The sequence below is a fragment of the Saimiri boliviensis genome, chromosome 13 (genome assembly GCF_048565385.1).
Source record: "Saimiri boliviensis isolate mSaiBol1 chromosome 13, mSaiBol1.pri, whole genome shotgun sequence".
NCBI classification, from domain to species: domain Eukaryota; kingdom Metazoa; phylum Chordata; class Mammalia; order Primates; family Cebidae; genus Saimiri; species Saimiri boliviensis.
Window position 1 is genome coordinate 30,601,780 of NC_133461.1, and position 21,770 is coordinate 30,623,549.

A 21,770-nucleotide genomic window follows, 5' to 3' on the forward strand; every position below is an offset into this window, starting at 1 on the left:
CGAGCCCCGATGGGAGCGCGCTGAAGCCCAACTCAAGCGAAACCGCGGGCGTCCCGCCCCGCCCGGCCGCGCCCCGCCTCGCCTCACGCTAGACGGGGGAGGCGGGACCAATCAGCAAGCGACGTCTCCCTTCCGATTCGAGGCCCCCGACGCGCGGCTCACACCCTGAGCTCTCCGCGTGCTGATTGGCTGCGGGCGCCGCCGGTCCGGCCGGGAGGCGGGGCGGGCCATAGGCAAAGGGAGGTGGGGAGGCGGTGGCCGGCGACTCCCCGCGCCCCGCTCGCCCCCTGGCCCTTCCCGCGGCGCTCGGCCTCGTTCCTTTCCTCCTCCGCTCCCTCCGTCTTCCGTACACGCCCCGCGCCGCGCTCGGCCAGCGTGCCTCGCGCCCTAACGGGCGGCTGGAGGCGCCAATCAGCGGGCGGCAGGGTGCCAGCCCCGGGGCTGCGCCGGCGAATCGGCGGGGCCCGCGGCCCGGGGTGGCAGGCGGGTTTACCCGCGCGGCCGCGGCGGCGGAGGAGCAGCTCGCCAGCCAGCAGCCCGCCAGCCGCCGGGAGGTGGGTGCGCGGCGGCCGGCGGCCGAGGGCGGAGGGCGGAAGCGGAGGTGGGTCGGCGGGGGAGGGCGCGGCCGTGCGGGCGGCCGAGAGGGCTGCGGGCGCGCGCCTCAGGGGAGGAGGGGCGGCGCGGGCGCGCGCGTCCTCACCCGCTTCTTCCCCGCGGGCGGCGGCCAGGCCCCCGCCTCTCCCCTCCCCTCGCGCGCGCCGGGGCGGCTGGCCGGGCCCGGGCCTGGGGGCGGGGCGGGAAGACGGCGGCCGGGAGTGTTTTCAGTTCCGCCTCCAATCGCCCATTCCCCTCTTCCCCTCCCAGCCCCCTCCATCCCATCGGAAGAGGAAGGAACAAAAGGTCCCAGACCCCCCGGATCTGACGGGGCGGGACCTGGCGCCTCTGTGCAGGTAAAGCCTCGGCGCCCGCGGGCCTCGGGCTAGGGGTGTGTTTGTGTGCGGCCGCGGCTTGGGGCGATGGGCCGTGTCACATGGCCGCGGCGGGTGGGGGCTGGGGTGTGGCGAGTTCGGGGGCTGTGGGTGCGCGGGCCCGGTCGTGCGGGTTGGGGGCCAGAGAACCCGGGAGGGACGGGGCTTGGCGGTCGGTGCTGCCGCCCAGCCTGGCGGGGGCGGGGGATGCCTGCGTCCCTTCCCCTCGCCGCTCACACGCTCCATAGTTTGTGGTTCTGATTTTTAAAGCCGAAGGACCAGAGCTCTTGTTTCAGGAGTTGTGGGGAAAGCTGTGTTAGGGGCGCCTAATACTTTGCTTCCACTTTTTTTTTGGTCCGGTAACCTTTGTTAACCATAGTAGTCTCGGGTTTTCCATGGCTTGTGTATACTCACAAACACGCACACAGCTGATACTCTGTGATCATCCTTCACTCACTTGTGAAAGTTGTTCTGCGGGTGGAGCCTATTAGTTTTTATCACACGCCTTTGGAAAGCCCTCTGAGTGATTTCACGTATTTCAAATTTGGTTTTCAAAATTGCAACTTACTTTGTTCTCTTGGAGGGGGATACTGTCCTTGGGTCAAGTACTTTTGTCTTTTACTTATCCTTACGATTTCCTTTTGATCCTAAACAGAAAGAGAATACCTGGGTTGGTTTTGTTATTCCTTCCTCTTGACCCTTTAAAAGCAAACCACCACGAGTGTAGTGTCAACCATACCTTTAAAACAACAACAACAACAAAAAAAAATCCTCCAGGTGAAACGAATTTGTAAGCAGCATTTTTCCATTAGTCCTGGCTTGTTTGTTAACAGTTTTTTTTTTTTTGGTCGGGTAACCTTTGTTAACGATAGTAGTCTCCAGTTTTCCATGGCTTTTTTGTACTCACAAACACGCACACAGCTGATACTCTTAAATTTTGGTGTGTGAAAATTTTAAAAAGGTATGTGTAAAATAATTGTTAATAAATAAATAACTTGGAAGTAATTTCACTTTTTTAGAAATGGTCCTTGAAATGCGAATGAATTTCCAAAATTCCTTTTCTCTCTTATGACTTCATATGAATTGAACCTGATAGGTTTGTATGAATGAATCACTGATAGGATGTTTTTCTTGAGCCTAATAATAAATTTGCTCTTATTATGCTGAAAATTTGCTCTTCTGTTTTAACCCCCTCTCAGAAAGTTTGCGTCTTACATATAACTTAGTCAAATAGTTAAATGGAGTTTCAACATTTTTTAATGCATGAAATAGTGAAGCAAATGTGGCAGAGATGTGAGAAAGAACTTAAAATGGGCTTCATAAATGTATCATAGTTTGAGGGTTTTTTAAGAATTTGCCTTCAGAAAACCCACACAAGATATTTAAAGAATTTCCTCTGCCAAAAGATCATTTAGCAAACGTTTCTATTAAATTCAAAAGTAATACTTTAATTTTTAAAGTTCCTTAGCCTTTGCGGTAAACTTGGCTGTGGTAGTAAATATAAATAGTTCACACCTTTGGGCATTTCTAAAGCGAGTACCCACTTATACACTTACTCTAAATATTAACTGGATTTAATTGAGTTCAAGGCAGTTCTCTGGCCAGGTTTAATTAATGGAATGTGATTAGAAATGTTCATTTTGGGGTTTTAGTAAGAAATTGCTGTTACAGCTTGGTTTTTATGCTTTGCCACACCTTCTAAAGTGCAGCTACAAGCGTCGTAGGTGTTCAACAAAAGTTTGGTGTTTCCAAGGTTGTAACTACGTGTACTTAGTCATAAGTGGTCATGTCTCCACAGAGTCTGTAAGCCTCATGAAATAATAGTCTTTTAAGAAACTGTGCAGGGTAATTTCCTGTTGTGTGTGTCTTATCAGGCTTGGTATGTTTTTAACTCTTATGTAGGAATATTGGCGATGGTTTTGTGTATTTCAACAGAGCTCTTTAATAGGAACAAAGGTTATTTCTATTCTACTTCAAGATGGCAAGAGGTTGTCCCCTTTTCATTTTTACATAATAAATATTAGAATCATGTTGCTATAATCTTGTTACTTCACATTTGGGGGAATATATTTGAATGGAAAAACTCAGTTTAGCTGCATAAACTGCTGGCCGAAGACCTATTGAATTTTTACATTTTGCAAATGGAGATTTCATATTCTTGGGACAAGAGTCATTTTTAGAGGGTGAAGGGGTTCATGTCTTTTAAGATTCCTAGTCTTTTGATGTGTATAGAACAGCTATTTTTAGGCCCTTAGTGTCTGTAAGAGGGAAGATGTTTTCCTCTAAGTTTTGCAAAAGTGTGTCAGAAAATGTGAAATGCAAAGAATTCCAAGCCAATTTAGGAGAGGTATGTATTTATTCAACAAATAACTTGTATTGACCAAGTAGCATTTATTCATCAAACAGCTTTTTCTGTGAGTGGGGCTTTGGTCTGGGCAATAAAGTATCAGCAAAAAAGTACACCTCTTTTCCTTAATGGAATTATAAAAGTGGAAAATCATGTCCATTGCCCGATTCTCCAGTGTTTAGAGTAAGAAAATCGTTAGTGTGCAAGCTGAGGGAGCATGTGTTACTGAGCGATTCCTCAAGTATGCTGGCCTTGCTTCCTATCACATGTAGTGGGTACAGCACTGGGGAAGATGTGAAGTGTTAACTCAGTGTCACTGGGAACAGTTGATGTGTTTTGGGGGCGAATTGGTACCAGTTTTGCACAGTCTATATAAACAAGATATGGTCAGTCTTTCAGAAACGTGTTTATTGCTGAACAGATGTACACTTGGAGAGCTAAGCTTCATTTGGCCTTAATTTGATTACTTATTGCCCTTTAGTTACAGAAACTGGTTAAGGAAAGAAAGCAGACTTGAATGAATCAGGTTCCAGTGAAGGGATTAGGAATAAAGTGTAAAAACAATTAGTTATACTGAGAACCAGAATTGGACAGCAATCTCATGTAGTGCAAAGGCCTTGGGTTTTGGAATCGCAGAGCCCCTAGGCTAATACTTTGTTTCTCGGTTACTGCTTAATCCTTGACCCTTGGTTTTCTGAGAGAAAAATGGAAGTAATAACCCCTTCTTCTTATTAAGTGATCACAATTAAAGTACCTAGAACATTACTAAGGGTCCCCTTAAATGACCTCTTCCTCTCTTGTAGTTGTGAGTTTGTTACTTGGGTTCTTTCTAATCAAAACGATTTGCCTACACTGTTATTATTGACCTATTAAAACTTATTTGAGCAGCAGACTGAACAGCAAAGGCTTGGGATAGCCAAATTGTCCCAGTCTGCAGCTTAAAGCTTAGGAGAGCCTTGGGGACCCCTGATAAGAATGTGTTGGCATTTATTTAAAGTGTTTCTAACAAGCAAAGTTATCTGGCTTCTAAACCTGCACTAGATTAGAAACAAGTAGATTATGGGTACTGTGGGAGGTTTAAAGGGGGTGTGGTGGGGGTTGGATAGTAGGATGTTAGCCTAGTGTCTATTGTAAGAAAAAACAGATAACAGCCTAGTGAGGATAATAGAGATAATCTACAAGACACAAAAATAGTCAAAGCCTGGCTAGCATGTCTGGGGCCATTCCATGCAGGACCAGACCTGAAAGCATAGTAATGAATGTTCATCAATTAGCTTAAATCATGTTTGGGAAAATCTTTTTAAGAGTGCAGTAATCTACATAATACACTTTAGATTGTCACTCAGGATGATTAACAAATGTTCTTAAAGGGGTAGAAGATTGTGCTATGGCTTATGACTTATTTCATGAAAGATCCACAGTACCTGTTATGACCAAGATGTTTTTTGTTTGTTTTGCCATTCAAGCAGCCATTCAGATTCCAAGCTGAAAGGGTAGCCAGCAGTAAAGGAAGGCTGTCTCAGTGTGGTAGCACCCTATGCCACCCCTTTCTTCGAAGTAAGTAATTTTTTTGTCAGTCTGCAGGAGTATCATACAAAATTTCACTAGTGCTTTGAGAATAGTGTATGCTTTTCACTGTGCTTTGTGATAGAGTATGCTGGAGATTTCTGCGACAAAGCAGGAGAGGATGGTTGGCTGATCTCTCTGTTGAGGGTTTCTTGACTCTTGTAATGTGACTTCTGCCCAGTATTAGCATTGATACTTTCTTTGATCCCCTTTCTTCTAACCTTACCTCAGGGTTACTTTTTAAACCATCTGTATCATCAGATAATTATGGGTAACCTTGTAATATGTTGCCTAGGCTATTAAAAATTGGATTTTTTTTTTTTTTTTTTTAATCAGTAGTACAAAAGTAATCTAGCCTTTTTGGTTTAAAAATGCATAGAGTCCTATTGCTTGCCATTGATCAGTTTTGATCACTGTTTTCAGGTTGGTATAATTGTGATATATTCAGGTAGGACGTAATTCAGTGTTGATTCTAGATTTACATCTCAAAGATAGCTCTCAGCCTCAGTTCAGCAGTTTCGTGTAGAGAGAATGTAATTTTTTCCAAGCCGGGTAGATTTAGACACTGCCTTTAGTTTGATTAGGTAGCCAGAAATTTTAGGGCGATTCTGTTTTTTCTGTGCTTGCCTTACATTGTACAGTGTGAGTGGTTCTCCTTGGCTCAGTGGCTCAGGTACTTGATGTATTTAGGTTTGTACTCTTAAGAAAACAGAAATCCTACCATGATTCATTCTTATCAAAATTTGTGAATTTACTGTGAAATTGTCACTAATTCTCCTAGGTAGCTCTTTTTTTTTCAAAATCTGGTTTTACATTGGCTTAAAGGCTGTAGAGCAGTGGAAAGCTAGGATAGACTTTAGTTGCTTGTTTAGTGCATGTGTCTACCTTACATGTAAAAATTTGCATTTCCTTGAATAATCTACAGTGCTATACCTTCATACCTTCATTCTGTGGGGAAGGGGGATGTAGTTTCAGATTTAATGTATTCAGTTAATAAGAAAGAGTAATCTTTGGTGAACCACTGGTAGTCCGTCTGTTCATTACTTTTAGTCTCTTAAGTCAAAAAAACAAAAAAACAAACAGCTATCTGAGGAAGTAGTGTAGTAAATCTGTATAGTTGATATTATAGTTTGCCTGTACTTAAAAGTAAACTACATTTTCATATGCTGCTTCAACTACTTCCAGAAATCCTATAAAGAGATCACGGTTAAGGTCTTGTAAATATCGAGGAAATGTTCCATCTTAATCACCTCTTTCATTTCAGAATGTGGGGTGGTGAGGCTGGACGCAGTGGCTCAAGCCTGTAATCTCAGCACTTTGGGAGGCCAAGGTGGGCGGATCACTTGAGGTCAGGAGTTTAGACCAGCCTGGCCAACATGGTGAAACCCTGTCTCTACTAAAAATGCAACTGTTAGCCGAGTGCGGTGGTGGCAGCAGTGCTGTTGTCGACCGCCTGTAGTCCCAGCTACTTGGGAGGCTGAGGTAGGAGAATTGGGTGAACCTGGGAGGACGAGGTTGCAGTGAGCTGAGATCCCACCACTGCACTCCAGCCTGAGCAGCAGAGTGAAGCTCCATCTCAAAAAAAAAAAAAAAAAAAAAAAGATTGTGGAGTGGCAAATCTTTTTTGCAGAGTCCCCTGTATAAACTCCTTATAAATGATGCAAGGGAAGCTGGGCCCACAAGCCTTCTCCCTTGACTTGAAGAAACGATTGAAACTTTTTTGTTGACTAGAGATACTTTATGGCAGTGAATGCAAATTTTCCTTATTTGGATCAACTTAAAAAAATTTTTTTTTGAGATAGAGTTTTGCTCTTATGCTTAGGCTGGAGTGCAATGGCGTGATCTCAGCTCACTGCACCTCTGCCTTGCAGATTCAAGTGATTCTCCTACTTCAGCCTCGCAAGTAGTTGGGATTACAGGCCTGTGCCACCACACCTGGCTAATTTTGTATTTTTGGTAGAGATGGGGTTTCACTTTGTTGGTCAGGCTGGTCTTGAACTCCTGACCTTAGGTGATCCGCCTGCCTCGGACTCCCAAAGTGCTGGGATTTACAGGCGTGAGCCACCACACTCGGCCTAAAATTCTTAATAGACAGGTAGTTAGGTTGTAGTTCATGTTACCTGATCAATTATGCTTTTCTTTTAAAAAATGTTTTAGTTATCAAGAAGATCCGGCTTTGTCCTGAGGTTTGTACATTGGCCATTTCTACTCTAAACCAGTAGTAGTCAGACTTAAAACATATGCACACCTGTACACAAAGAAGCAACTAGAAAGACTTTAGAGAGAAATATGCAGAATCTCAAAATGTAAAGTAGATAAAAAGAGTAAAGCTGTTTTGTGGAAGGAAGAGTAAGCAGTTTAAGTTCTGCCTGATCAGTTTTGCTCTCATCCTCAACCCTAGGAAACCTTTTTTTTTTTTTTTTTTTTTTTGAGACGGAGTCTCACTCTTGTTACCCAGGCTGGAGTGCAATGGCACGATCTCGGCTCACCGCAACCTCCGCCTCCTGGGTTCAGGCAATTCTCCTGCCTCAGCCTCCTGAATAGCTGGGATTACAGGCATGCGCCACCATGCCCAGCTAATTTTTTGTATTTTTTAGTAGAGACGGGGTTTCACCATGTTGACCAGGATGGTCTCGATCTCTTGACCTCGTGATCCACCCGCCTCGGCCTCCCAAAGTGCTGGGATTACAGGCTTGAGCCACCGCGCCCGGCCCCCTAGGAAACCTTTGAAGCACCACTGAAGAACTATAGGTCTTGGAGAAATTTTTGCTGTAGACCTGCTCTATCTTAACAGGTAGCTGCCAGCCACATGTAGCTATTTAGCACCTGAGATGTGGCTGCTGTGACTGAGGAACTGAATGTTAAATTTTACTTAATCTAAATGTATATAGCCATATGCAGCTGATGGCTACTGTATTAGACAGCAGATACCTAAGGACATTTACATCATTGTAGAAGGTTCTGTTGGAGGGTACTACTCTAAACTTTAATTGAACTTTTACGGCCTGAGGACCCCACTTGTGATTTGACATGGTATTAGTTGCTGCTTCAGAAGAGGGTCAAGATAGACTTTGGAAAATTGTAGAGCAGTTGGGGTACTTAATATTTGTGCTGTTTTGAGTCTGGGCCTGTGTAGTGTTGTCATAGGTGCTTTTTTTTTTTTTTTTTTTTTTTTAAAATAATCTGGGAATGATAAACCAATAAATAAGTTTAATGTTTACAAGCTGATGATAGAGTTGTGGAGTCCACAAAACTCATTATAGGTGATAGGAATATAACTCGTAGGTTAAAAAAAAAAAGGGTAGTCTTTTTACACAGCAGTTCCTATTTAATGTGGGCTTTTGGTAAAATAATAACTTTCTTGAATTCGAGCTTGCATTAGGTTTGACAGTCCATAAAGTTGAACATGTGAATGTTTCCTGTTTGCTTTTGTCTGAAAGACACATCACTCATCACCCATGGGGGCCAACTTAGCTTTCTAGTTGGTAGTGTCTTTTTTTGAGAATTGAAAAATCTGTTTTTAAAATACTGGCTTTTATGTATTTTAATTTTTGTGATATTTTCTGTTGTCCTGATTACTAATGAATTATTTATCTGACTAAAACAGTTGTAAAATTCCAGGTCATTGTTGCTGTTGCTTTTTTCTCTGTCTTGTAGTATGTTTGACCATACATTGCTAAAAATCTCAGTCTCTTTAGGGGATTGTTTCCAGGACCTCCTGCAGGCACCAGAATCTGAGAATGCTGAAGTCCCTTGTATAAAATGGTGTAGAATTTGTTTGTAATCTATGCGCATTTTATTGTTCAGTCTTCTCTAGATTGCTTAATATCTAATGCAGTGTAAACAGTTCTGTATTAAATGATGATGAGAAAAAAGTCTGTACATGTTCAATACAGTCGGTTTTTTCCTGAATATTTGTTATCAATGGTTGGTTTAATCCATATTTTTGGAACCTACAGATAAGGAGGACTGACTGGACAGTGATTTTGTATTTCTAGTGGGCCCTTAAATGTTCTAGATGAGGCAGCACCATCATATTTAAAGTATTTTATGTTGAAATAATTAATCTTGGTTTTCTTTTGAAATAAAAATTTACATAGATATTTGGGGACTATTTTGTATTTCCCTGCAGTTTGAAGATTTGAAATTCCTCTTTTCTCCATACCTTTGAAAAGTGCGGTCTACATTTGCTTTCTGTATGTAATCACCTTATCTGTTCTTGACTTCAACTTTGTGAAATTTTTTTTAACCATTCTTTTTCACGTATCTCTTCCTACTGGCCTTCCAGATAAACTACCAAGTTTAGTAATCTTTTCTCAATAATCATACCTTCATTGTTTGCCATTATTGCTTATACTCTATCTAAATTTCTTAAAATGGCACAGACACAAGTTCGGTCCATTGTTCCTACTGTAAAGAGATAAAAATGTTGGATAAAACATAAAACAAGTTTTCTCTTACGTATATAGTTGAACTTAAGGGAGAGAGAAAGTGCCCTAGTACTAGAAACTCCGAAAAATAAGTCAACTTTAAGGAAAGGCTGGCCTTGGGGGATTTACTAGAGATAAGATTCAGTAGCTGGGGCTGAGGTTATTCAATGAAGAGACGGAACTCTGGGAACTGTGTGCTTAAAAAAATTAAAAATAAAAACTGTTCTGGTATCATCAAAACATCTGGGGATTCTGGGAGAAAGAAGCCTTGGACCTCTCTATGGAGGAATTGAAAAAGCAGTAGGCTTTAGATGGACTTAAACATCACAACAAGGCAAGGCAGAATAAAGGAAAACAGATCTGCAGCTGCATGTGGAATAGTGAATTTTTGTATATACGGTACATTACTACAATCCAGAATTCAGGATACACAGTGAAGAGTCTCTTTACTAGTCTGTCCTTTGCCATACAGTTGCCTTTTCAAAGGCAAGTAGCTTTACTAGGTTTTTGTGTGGTGTACCAGGGATTTTATGTATCTATGAACAATTTTATATGTATATTACCTTTTAATACAAGTGGTCATATATGTCATTTAATAGTACATCTTACTTCGTGTCAGTATATAATGCATGCCTTTTTTTTTTGTTGGAGTGGGTTATATAATATTCTTTTGTATGGATGTCTGTAATTTTTTAATTTTTTGTTTGTTTTTTTTTTTAAGTCAGTGCTTCACTCTGTTACCCAGGCTGGGATGCAGTGGTGTGATCACAGTTCACTGCAGTCTTGACTGTCAGGGCTCAAGTGATCCTCCCACTTCGGCCACCTGAGTAGCTGACACTCCAGGCACATGCCTACCATGTCTAGTTAATTTTTAAATTTTTTGTAGAGAGAGGGTTTTGCCATGTTGCCCGGGCTTGTCTTGAACTCCTAGGCTCAAGTGATTTACGTGCCTCAGCCTCCCAAAGTTTTGGGATTGCAGGCGTGAGCCACTGTGCCTGGCTGGGTGTCTGCATATATTTCAGTCCTCTGTTGAACATTTAGATGATTTCCAGTCTTGTGGTATTAAAAACACTGCTACAACAAATAACTTTGTTTATATAGTGTTTTACTCCTTTGCAGGTATGTCTGTAAGATAGATTTCTAGGAGTAGTTCAAAGAATATCTACATTTGTAATTTATTTTAGAGAATGTACTTCATTTTTTTGAATAACACATGCACATGGTATAAAAGTCAAGGAGAACAAAATAGTAGATACTGAAAAAAGTAAGTCTCCTTCACCTCTCCTACCTCCTTCTGTCCAGTTATGCTTTCTAGAAATGTAATAATTACTGTTACTAGCTTCTCATTTATCTTTCTAGAGTTGCTCTGTCTAGTATGATAGCCACTACCCACACGTGTCTATTAAACTCTTGGAATGTAGCTAGTCTGAATTGAGATGGACCACAAGTGTAAAATATACACTAAATTTCTAATAGTACAAAAAGAGAATGTTAAATATCTCAGTGGTTTTTAATGCTGATTGCAAATTGAAATAGTATTTTGGATGTATTGGGTTAAATTAATAAAATTATTATGATTTCATCTTGGAATTCCTGCTGTGATGGCATCAGGAAGTGGGATCTTTGAGAGATAATGAGGTCAGAAGGGTAGAGCCCTCATGAATGGGATTAGTGCCTCTATAAAAGAGACCCCTATTAACATTCTGTCCTCCATGTGTCGATACCCCCAAAAAGCTGCAGTCTGCAACTCGAAGAGAGCCCTTACTGGAACCTAACCGTGCTGGTAACCCTGATCTGGGACTTCCAGCCTCTGGAACTTTGAAAAATAAATTTCTGTTTTTTAGAAGCCACCCAGTCTATAGTACTTTGTTATAGCAGCCTCAACTGACTAAAGCACACCTATTTTTACTTTTTTAATGTGGCTGATGAAAATTTAACAATACATGGTTTGCATCCTATTTCTGTTGGATAGCACTGGTCTAAAGAAATCCATACATACATAAACATGTACGAATACAGGAATTCCTCTTAGGCAATTTTTTTTTTCTTTTGCGTGGTAATCTATGGAATCAGAAATCTGCTGAGATGTTGGTTACAAAAAAGTGGTACAAGGCTGTTCTTCATGGCCCCATCAGTCACCCTCCTCCATTTATCATTATCATTGTGGATGTAAATCCGTGAAGGCTATGCTTCCATTGACTTTTACAGTGTTCACTTTGGAGAGAAGGCTGCCATTGTTTTGGCTCCATCTTTTTTTAACTTGCTCCAATTTGCGCTGGTTGCATCTACACCTAGTACGCAGCAGTCATCCTGAGATTCTCCCTCAGGAGCGTATTGGGGATTTCCTTCATTTTTCTTACTTGTTAGAGCTCCTATTCTTATTTTTTTATACTTTTTTTTTTTTTTTTTTTTTTTTTTTGGAGACCAGGTCTTACCTTGTTGCCTACTTGGAGTCCAGTAGGGTGATCATGGCTTACTGCAGCCTTGTACTCCTGGGCTCATGTAGATTATACTCTTTTTTTTGTTTTCTAGTCTCTCCTTTTGATGAGACATAGTCTTCAGGACCTTCTGGAGAGAGTGTTGAGAAGGGGGGTAAATATTTGGATATGTTGCCTGTCTGAAAATGCCTTTGTTCTGGGTAACATAAGTCTAGGTTGGAAAACTTTTTTTTTTTTTTAAATTATGAAGCCCAGAATTATGAATCCGTTGCTCTCTCGACTTTATTTACAGTGTATTGTTGACAAAACCAAAGCCAGTTTGATTGTTTTCTATATAACCGATTTTTTTTTTTCCTCCTTGGAAACTTTAGGTCCTTTCTTTGTTCTTGGCATTTTGGTTTTGCTACCATGGGCCTTCATGTAGGTTTGTTTTCATCTATTGCCCTGGGGTCTTGATGGGCCCTTTCCATCTGGAAATGCCCATCTTTCAGTTTAGGGACTTTTTCTTAATTTAGTTATTTGACTTCCCTACTCTCCATCTCTGTACTTTGGAACTCCTTGGGACATTGGCGCTCCAGAACCAGCCTTCCAGTTTTTTTCACTTTACTGTTTCCCATCTTTTTCTACTTTCTGGAAGATTTCTTCTACTTTATCTTCTAGCACTTCTGCTGATTTCCCTGCCCGGCTTTCTGCTGTCATGAGCTATCAAGCTATACAGGAGCTGTTCAGTTCTCTACTGCCTTTGAGAGCGTGCTGCTCTTGCTTCTGGGTTGCTGTCTTACTGCTCTGGCTATATTGATGGTTTACAAAATTTTTTTTTTCTCTATATGGTCTTCTGTTGAAGCTGAATTTTTCTGGTTTTGTTTGATACTTTCCTCAGATAATCAAAGTAATCCTTATGAAGTAGGGATCTAAAAAGCTGGTCAGAAACTGAACATGTGGGTGAAGTTTGTCTCCTTTCAGTTTCACTGTAGAGCAATCTGAGCAGGCTGTTTGTTGGTAAACTCTCAATATTAGCACCTGTGTGCCTTTCCTCCTGGGCCGGCCAGGTACCCTAGTGAAGTCTTTTGATCTGAATAACTGGGTGAAGTCTGGCTGCTAGTAGTTGGGAGCCAGAACCCAGTGGAGGAAGGGGTTTGGGAGTTGACATTTAGCATCGTGTGCATTCACATCTTATTTTCTTCCTACTTATACTCAGGCCATCTCCTAATCCAGGGATGTTGTTTTACCCTTTGCAGTAAGTAAGCATTGAGGCAGAGGATTAGTTATCCAGAGACAGTGTGGGAGCACAGATCTAAGAACTGAATTCCTTTCTAAATAGCTCTTAACAAGTGCTACCTATTACTCCTTTCCCCTCCTGACCCTCAGTTCCTGCCATGTCTTGCTTTTGGTTCCTTAACTTTTTGAGGATTCCGTGGTAACCAATTGTTTTCAGCTTTCTCTACAGCTAGCCTAGAGTTAATAGTTTCTAATCTGTTCAGTTACTACTCACCCATTTTCCAGCCATTAAAAGTTTGCTTCTGTTTTCTCCTTACCCCTTCTCCCCATCCTCATGACCACATTTTTGTTTTTTAAAAATACCTTTGATTGGGTGCTGTAGCTCATGCCTGTAATCCTAGTACTTTGGGAGGCTGAGGCAGGAGGATCACTTGAGTACAGGAGTTCAAGCCTGGGCAACATAGGGAGACCCCCATCTCTTAAAAAAAAAAATCCTTTTATTATAGTTTTGAATAGGCTACTGTTTTCATTTGCAATGCAATGATGAGTTAAAGTTTTCCATTAAACATTTTTACCAGTAACTCTCCAAAAGAATCGAAATGGAAGAATAATGCATAACTCCAAGTCAGTGCAGATGAGGGATAGAAATGAAGAAAATTTCATCACTCCAATATAAGCTAGGGAAGAAGAAAAAAGAAGCAAAGGAAAATGCATAGGTAGTAGAAAACACAAAATAAGATGGTAGAAAATAAGCTGAGATACTGCCATAAACCCGATACATAATCTCAGATTAAACTTCTGGCTAAAGGAGAACAAAAATTTAAAAAACCCAAACAACTGCATTTTACAAGTGGAGATACTCCTAAAGGTATGATGACATAGTTTAAAAGCAAAGGAATGGAAAAGATATACATGGTGTAATTTATAAGGTAAAGTTGGAAGAATTACGGGGATAAATCAAATCTGTAATCATCGTAGAAAAATTTAATATATCTCTCAGTAATTTATGAAAAGGTAGATTTAAAAAATTACAAGTTTTAAAGGATTAGCAAGCACCCAACAATTGCGGAAGATACGTTCTTTTCAGGTACCTGTGGAATCTTACAGATTGGTTATATACTAGACTCCAGTGCAAGTGTTAACAAATTCTAAGAAATTTATACTGTACAAATTATATCCTTGGAGCCCAGTGCATTTAAGTTAGTAGCATGATAGGAGGATAGCAACATCCCCAAATTTGCAGTCAAATACCAAAAACATTTTTTTTTTTTTTTTTTTTTTTTTGAGACGGAGTTTCGCTCTTGTTGCCCAGGCTGGAGTGCAATGGTGCGATCTTGGCTCACCGCAACCTCCGCCTCCTGGGTTCAGGCAATTCTCCTGCCTCAGCCTCCTGAGTAGCTGGGATTACAGGCACACGCCACCATGCCCAGCTAATTTTTAGTATTTTTAGTAGAGACAGGGTTTCACCATGTTGACCAGGATGGTCTCTATATCTTGACCTTGTGATCCACCCGCCTCAGCCTCCCAAAGTGCTGGGATTACAGGCTTGAGCCACCGCGCCTGGCCCCAAAAACATTTCTGAACTTACAGGATGAACGACTCAGTGAAAATGAGAAGATATTTCAAACAGAGTATGAAAATACTACCTATTGACGCTGTGAGATAGAACAAAAGTGCATTTGACTATATGGGAAGCTTGGGACCTTAAATGTTTACTTGTAAATAACTGAAAGTTAATGAGCTAACTAATATAAGGAGTTAGAAAAAATAGTTTAGAATGTAATAGAAAAAGGAAGGAAATAATAAAGTTTAATCAGACATTAAAGAAAAGTAGACATTAATAAAAAAGGCAGATGGGCGCAGTGGCTCAAGCCTGTAATCTCAGTTCTTCGGGAGGCTGAGGCCGGCGGATCATGAGGTCAGGAGATTGAGACCATCCTGGCCAACATGGTGAAACCCTATCTCTACTAAAAATACAAAAGTTAGCCGGGTATGGTATCATGCACCTGTAGTTCCAGCTACTCAGGAGGCTGAGGCAGGAGGACTGCTTGAATCCAGGAGGCGGAGGTTGCCATGAGCCAAGATTGTACCACTGCACTCCAGCCTGGATGACAATGAGACTCTGTCTCAAACAAACAAACAAAAAATAGCACCTTTGATTTAGTGTTTGTAATTAAATTGAAAAGACTGCCAGGATTGATAGAGAAGAAAAATAATGTACAAATCTTTTGGAAATGAAAAGGTGGTGTAACTGCAAACAAATTGAGATTTTAAAACTACAAGAATACTGGGAACAGTTTTATTTCTTTAAATTTGGAAATAGGTAAAGTGGACGGTTTCTCGCAAAGTAAATTAGAGTTGGCTTAATAAGGATTAGAAGCTTCACTAGATTATGATTTAAAAACTTAAAGTCATACTTAGAAATATACCTATACCAGGCCAGGCGTGGTGGCTCATGCTGGTAATCCCAGCACTTTGGGAGGCCAAGCGAGTGGAACACTTGAGGTCAGCAGTTTGAGATCAGCCTGGCCAGCATGGTGAAACCCCATCTCTACTACAAGTACAAAAGTTAGCTGAGCGTGGTGGTAGGTGCCTGTAATCCTAATTGGGCGGCTGAGGTGGGAGAATTGCTTGAGCCCAGGAGGCAGAGGTTGCAGTGAGGCAAGATCGTGCCACTACACTCCAGCCTGGGTGACAGAGTGAGACTCTTGTCTCAAAACAAGAAAATTAAAAATAAATATACCTGTACCAAAATAAAATTTCAAATCCTCAAGCAAAACACCAGATTACAAATGACAACCCCATATGGACAAGTGCAACCAAACGTGAGGAATTAACTCCAATCTTCTATAAAATCTTGCAGAAAAATTTTTGCAAGGCTTCTATAATCTTGATACCCCGACCACAGAGTGTGAGAAGGGGATATAGGCTGCATTCTCACCAATGAACATGGCAATAAAAATTGTAGTTTGTAAAATGTTAGCATTTACTCAAAACAAAAAAATACCATGACTAATTAGAGTTTGTCTTAGGAATTTGGAGATGATTAAACATTAGAAAACTTGTGAAAGAAATTCATGTTAACACATTAAAGGAGAAAAGCCATATAATTTTGATGGACGACGGGAAGGCATGTGATAACATTTAGTACTTGTTTGTGACAAAAATTCTTAGAAAATGAGAGAATAATTAGAAATACAAGAGAATTTTCAAAAGGGTGTTAAGACACAGAGAAGAGTACATATGGTATAATTCCATTTACACGAATTTCTAGAACAGGTAAAATTGATACTAAGTGATAGAAGTCAGTAGTTTCCTGGGATGGGGAGGGTGGATTGACTGAAAAGCGACATAAGGGAGACATCTGAGATGATGGAAATGTTGTCTTCTTTGGGATGGTGGTTATATGAGTGTAAACACTTGTTAGAATCATTGATTTCATGTTCACTCATGGTTCACAACCTTCAGTTTGGAGAAATTGTAGAGTACAGCATATGGTGAAGTGTCTCTTCTAGCTGAATGTGTGTTTATGCACTAGGTTGCAGTGTAAAAGGAACTTTTCACTGTGGGACTTTCTTTGGTTAAAAAGTTTGAAAGTTTCTGCCCTAGAAGAGCTTTTACATCGTATAAAATGAAATATACCAGATTATTTATAGCAGTTTATGAGAGAGGAAAATTGGAAACCTAAATAGTCATCCAGAGTGAATGGACAATGAACTGTGCTAGTCATAAAATAGGTTGCTATGTAACCGCTAAAATGAATTAACTAGAATTTAGGATTATGTGTGTATCAGCATGGACCGAACAGTATCAAACTTTAATATAAATTCATAAAATGTACAGAAGTATATTGTATGGATACACTATGTAGCAAAACTGTTAAATGACTGTGGGGGAACATCAGGATAGTGATTATCTCTGAGAAGCAAGAGGGAGGGAAATGGTATCAAAAAGGAATACGTAGGGTACTGTATCCTGGCTGTATCCATGGCTTGTCTTATTTCTTCTATCTGATCAAATACTGCAAAATTGTAAGATATGACAGCCTGATGGAAAGTACAAGAGTGTTCCATGTAATATTTTTGTATAATTAAAAAAATGAAGTCCCCATTTACAATAAAAAACCAAGATACCTGGAGAAGTAAGTAAATTTAACAAGATGTAAGGTTTTTTTTGCAGAAAATTATGCAACTTATCAATAGATAATAAATGGAAATATCCATTTGCATAGTAGGAGTACTTGATATCATAAATGTGTTCTCTAAACTAATATAAATTCATTGCACTTCCAGTCAAAATCCTGTAGGATTTTTGTAGAACATGCTAAACTTGTAATCAGCAATGCTACACATTTGAAAAATGAGGGAGGCTCACCTTGACAAATACCAAGACTAGAAAGCAGTAGTAATTAATAATCTCTTATACTGATGTTAAGTGTGAACAAATAACAGAATAGAAAGTGTGCGAGCAGACCTTTAGTAGGAATTTGCTATGCAACAGAAGTAGCATTATGACTTAGTGAAAGGTAAACTTTAATAAACAGGCTCTCCTTATGAGAGATGGTTAGATCACTATCTCATCTCTTAAAACCAGATTTCTGGGCCAGGCGCGGTGGCTTACGCCTGTAATCCCAGCACTTTGGGAGGCTGAGGTGGGTGGATCACGAGGTCAAGAGATCAAGACCATCCTGGCCAACATGGTGAAACCCCTGTCTCTACTAAAAATACAAAAAATTAGCTGGGCATGGTGGCACGTGCCTGTAATCCCAGCTACTCAGGAGGCTGAGGCAGGAGAATTGCCTGAACCCAGGAGGCGGGTTGTGGTGAGCCGAGACTGTGCCACTGCACTCCAGCCTGGGTAACAAGAGCGAAACTCAAAAACAAAAACCAGATTTCTGATCTTTCTTTTAGAAACTCAAATATGAAACGTCAAATTAAAGTGTCTGTAAGAATATCTAGAGGGGATTCTCTGTATTACATCAGGATATTTATGCTTCGCATTCCTCATTTATAAATAATAGTACCTACCCCAGTTGGTTCTTAGAATTCTGCAAATTCATGCTTACTGGACTCTTAGGCTTAAGCACTCAATAAATGTTTCCGACTATATTTAGAGGCAGAGCAAGATTTCTTTGGAAAGAAGCAAGGTTGTGTCATAAAAGATTTTGAATTAAAATAAAACTTTGTGTGCTCCAAAAGACGACATAAAATGAAAAGTCATTTTAAGGATTTGGAGATTTTTTTTTTTTTTTTGTAATACTTATTCAGTGACAGGGTTTATGTCAGAATAAAAACAGTAAGAAAAGGACCATGTATTTGAGGACTCTGGAATGAATGTGAACTGTTGTTTAATTAAATATGCAGAGAATGCTATTTGTCAAACTTAGTTTAGAGTTAGTAACTTGAAGGCTTGACTACAAGTTCAAGATAATTAGACCTCTTACCTAATTGAAACTTAATGGTGAGTAATCTCAGAATCCTGATTTTACTAAGGTATAACATTTGGTAAGCTTACTTATTCAGCTGTAAAGATAAAGCCTTTGTGTTCTTTTGAAATCTGCATTATGTAAGTATCGCTTATTGCTGGAATTAGAATTAGTGTCTGAACTTGGATTTCAATTCTTGCAGATGTTGAAAATTTATTTTAGTAGAAAACTTGCTGCCATACCATTGAAGGAAATCTGTGTATTCTGTAAATGACTCATTCACATTTTGATAGCAACTTGATCATAAATATAGTTTTCTTTTTTTGTATTTCATTGTTTTTAACTTGTTTTTAACTTGTTATCTGTTCTTTGTCAACCTACATTCAGTCTATTTACACTTCAAAAATATTGGCTAAATATAATACTTTAGCTTTTAAAATAAAAGCTTAACTAATTGAGAAGTATTATTAGCATTACTTACAACAAATGTTATTTTATTATATGATTTAAAAATTCTCCAGAGATATTAGACAGATGTCAGCCAACAGTGGTTACTGAGACATGTAAAGATAAGGCTGGTAACTTAGGTTCCAAAATGGTTTTAACTCCTCTTGTAAGTCATGGGACACTGAAATCATGTGGCAATACCAGGTCATGTGGCCGTTCAGATGACCTAGGGTAGGCTTAAGCTTAAGGTAGTTTCATTTCTGTGAAGAAAAAATATGGTAGAAGTTTTATAGGAAACTTGTAGATCCCCGTGAAGAAAAAATATGGTAGAAGTTTTATAGGAAACTTGTAGATCCCCGGGAACACAGCTTAACTCATAGGAAACATTTCTCCTAACAAAAGTGTAACACAGGCTGGGTGCCATGGCTCACGCCTGTAATCCCATCAGTTTGGAAGGCCAAGGCAGGTGGATCATCCGGGAGTTCAGCCTGACCAACATAGTGAAACCCCGTCTCAACTAAAAATACAAAAACCAGTTGAGTGTGGTGGTTTGGTGTGTGCCTGTAATCCCAGCTACTCCAGAGGCTGAGGCAGGAGAATTGCTTGTACCTGGGAGGCAGAGTTTGCAGGGAGCCGTGGTCATGCCATTTCACTCCAGCCTGGGCAACAAGAGCGAAATTCTGTCTCCAAGAAAAAAAAATATAACGGAAACTGTTCACTCTGATTTCTTCTAATACTGGAAATCTTTTATTTTTGCTGATTGTACAGAGGTTTCATTTTTAAATTCATTTTTGTAGGCTAAATTCTTGTGAATGAAATAAACCAAAGATATAGACACTTCTAGGGAGATTCTTATATTTTGCTTTTTCTATCATTTTTTTCGCAAGGATCAGAGATATTACTCATGCTAACCCCAAAAGAGGTGTTGTTTGGAAGATATAATTGTGGAGCTGGAACAGGCCTGGACAGTTTTCAGAAACCAAGCCTAGTGACTGGCTGCTCTGCTTTTCTTTAAGACTCCAGTTCTCTCTGCCCAGCTTGGGCACACACTCTTTGAGCACTGACTACTCTCTCTCCTGAGTCTACTGTATCTTAGGCCGCCTCCTGGCCATGTGTTGAATATAGTTACTTAAATGTATAAAACTGACCCTTTCACCTTAGCCTTCAGGTTTGCTTCTCTTTACTCATTCCAAGTAGTAATGACTGTATCATTACCTGCTGGTCAGTTAGTTACTAGGTGGTCACAGTTGTGTTTGAATCATTTTCCCTAAACTGTACATGTCCAGTAGGTCAGTAAAACATGTGATTGTTACTGAAATAAAGTAATACTGTCATTAGCAGTAATTTCTGTCCTCAGCTCTTTAAATCTGTGCTGGCCTTATTTGCCCCTCATCTACTGCCACAGTGCTTCCTGTGCACCGTATTTTAGTGATAACCTAAATTTTTTGTCTCTCCTAAAATGTTTCCTGTCTTTAGAAAACATGCTGAACTTTCTGCCTGGTGTACTATCATTCTTTCTTCATACTTGCGCTCTGGTGCCAACTTTTGTGACACCTTTCCCTCCAAAGGTTGAATTAATCCTGTTCTCCATGCCTAGGATAAGACTGCGTCACAAGATACTACAGTGTCTGTAGTTGGCTCCTCTAGAGCATGCTTTATGGCACAGAGTAGGAATCCAGCAGGGGCCAAAGGTAACCAGAGATACTTTTTGCTGCCCAGTAGTCCCAGGTTATTAGTTGGTAGGTTATTACACATGTGTGCTTGCTTTATTTTATCAAGTTACATAGTTTAGTGCTTATTTATGTGTAGTATTATAGGGTCTACCACTATAGACAGTTTAACAGGGCTACTGTTAAGTTCTCTGTTGCTCTTTTATTTGCATTCCAATTCCCAAATTCTGTGCAAACCTCACTTTTCCACCATTTCTACTATATTGCTAAAGAAAGTCACATAATCCTATTATTGACTCGTGTCAAATTTTTAGTGTTTGAACCATAGTTGGACTCCCAAGGTTGCCATTACAGTATTGTTATGTGGCATTCCATGCCTCCCTAAAGGAGGGTTGACATGGCCAAATTTATGACATTTGGCATGCTGTGTTACCTCTTCCTTTAGGGAGGTCCTGGGGCCAGTCTCCTGAATTGAGCTTGAGGAGCCATTGTTTTTCCCTTAGGGGGTGTGAGTGTGGTTATATTAGGTTATGGCTATTATTTTCTAGCTAATTATACCAAGGCCTGAATATCTTCAGTTTGAAGACCTTTTTTGAGAACAGTCTTTTGATAATTTATAGTTCTTTTTTGAGCCTTTACTTAATGTTTCTTTTTTAGTAAATGTACAGTTGACCCAGTGAAGTGTCTGGGATGCTGTCCTGCACAGTGAAAAGTCTGTATATAACTTTTGACTCTCCTAAAACTCAGCTAGTGACTTACTGTTGAGTGGAAGCCTCACCAGTACATAGTTGATTAACCATATTTTGTATGTCACATGCATAATAAACTGTATTCTTTAAGCTAGAGAAAAGAAGCTTACCAAGAAAATCATAAGGAAGAGAAAATACATATACTATTGACTAAGTGGAAGTGGGTCATCTTGAAGGTCTTCATCCTCATTGTCTTTACCCTGAGTAGGCTGAGGAGTTTGGTTGGTCATGCTGTCTCACGGCGGAAGAGGTAGATTGGGAGACAGGCACATTCAGTGTAACATGATGAAAATAAGTAATTTTTGTGTGACTTTTTTCATTTTCATTTCTCTGAAAATGTTTGTGTGGTACCAATCCTCGTTCCACCTTTTGCTTTAGTTTCAGTGCCCGTGGCATAGAAGGATCTATGTTATAAAAGAAGTCAGAAGCAGCCTTGAACAACTAGAACCCTTCTGCTAGATTGTCCTGTGTCAGTTTGTTTTCTGACATTGCTGTTTCTGCATCTTCCTCGT

General features: G+C 40.3%; 1 protein-coding gene across 7 annotated transcripts in view; it reads left to right on the forward strand.

The window, feature by feature from the left end:
* The first annotated feature begins 238 nt into the window (after nt 1–238).
* Nucleotides 239–21,770, forward strand: part of SMAD2 (SMAD family member 2) — an 84,637-nt gene continuing 63,105 nt past the window's right edge. For 2 of the 7 annotated variants that reach the window (XM_039463703.2, XM_039463709.2), the window contains exons 1-2: nt 239–554; nt 865–950. The gene's annotated coding sequence lies outside the window, so the exon portion shown is untranslated. Of the gene's footprint in view, nt 602–864; nt 951–1,206; nt 4,873–21,770 lie in introns of those variants that run through there. The other 5 variants (XM_039463704.2, XM_039463707.2, XM_039463706.2 and 2 more) reach the window with 5 other exon arrangements.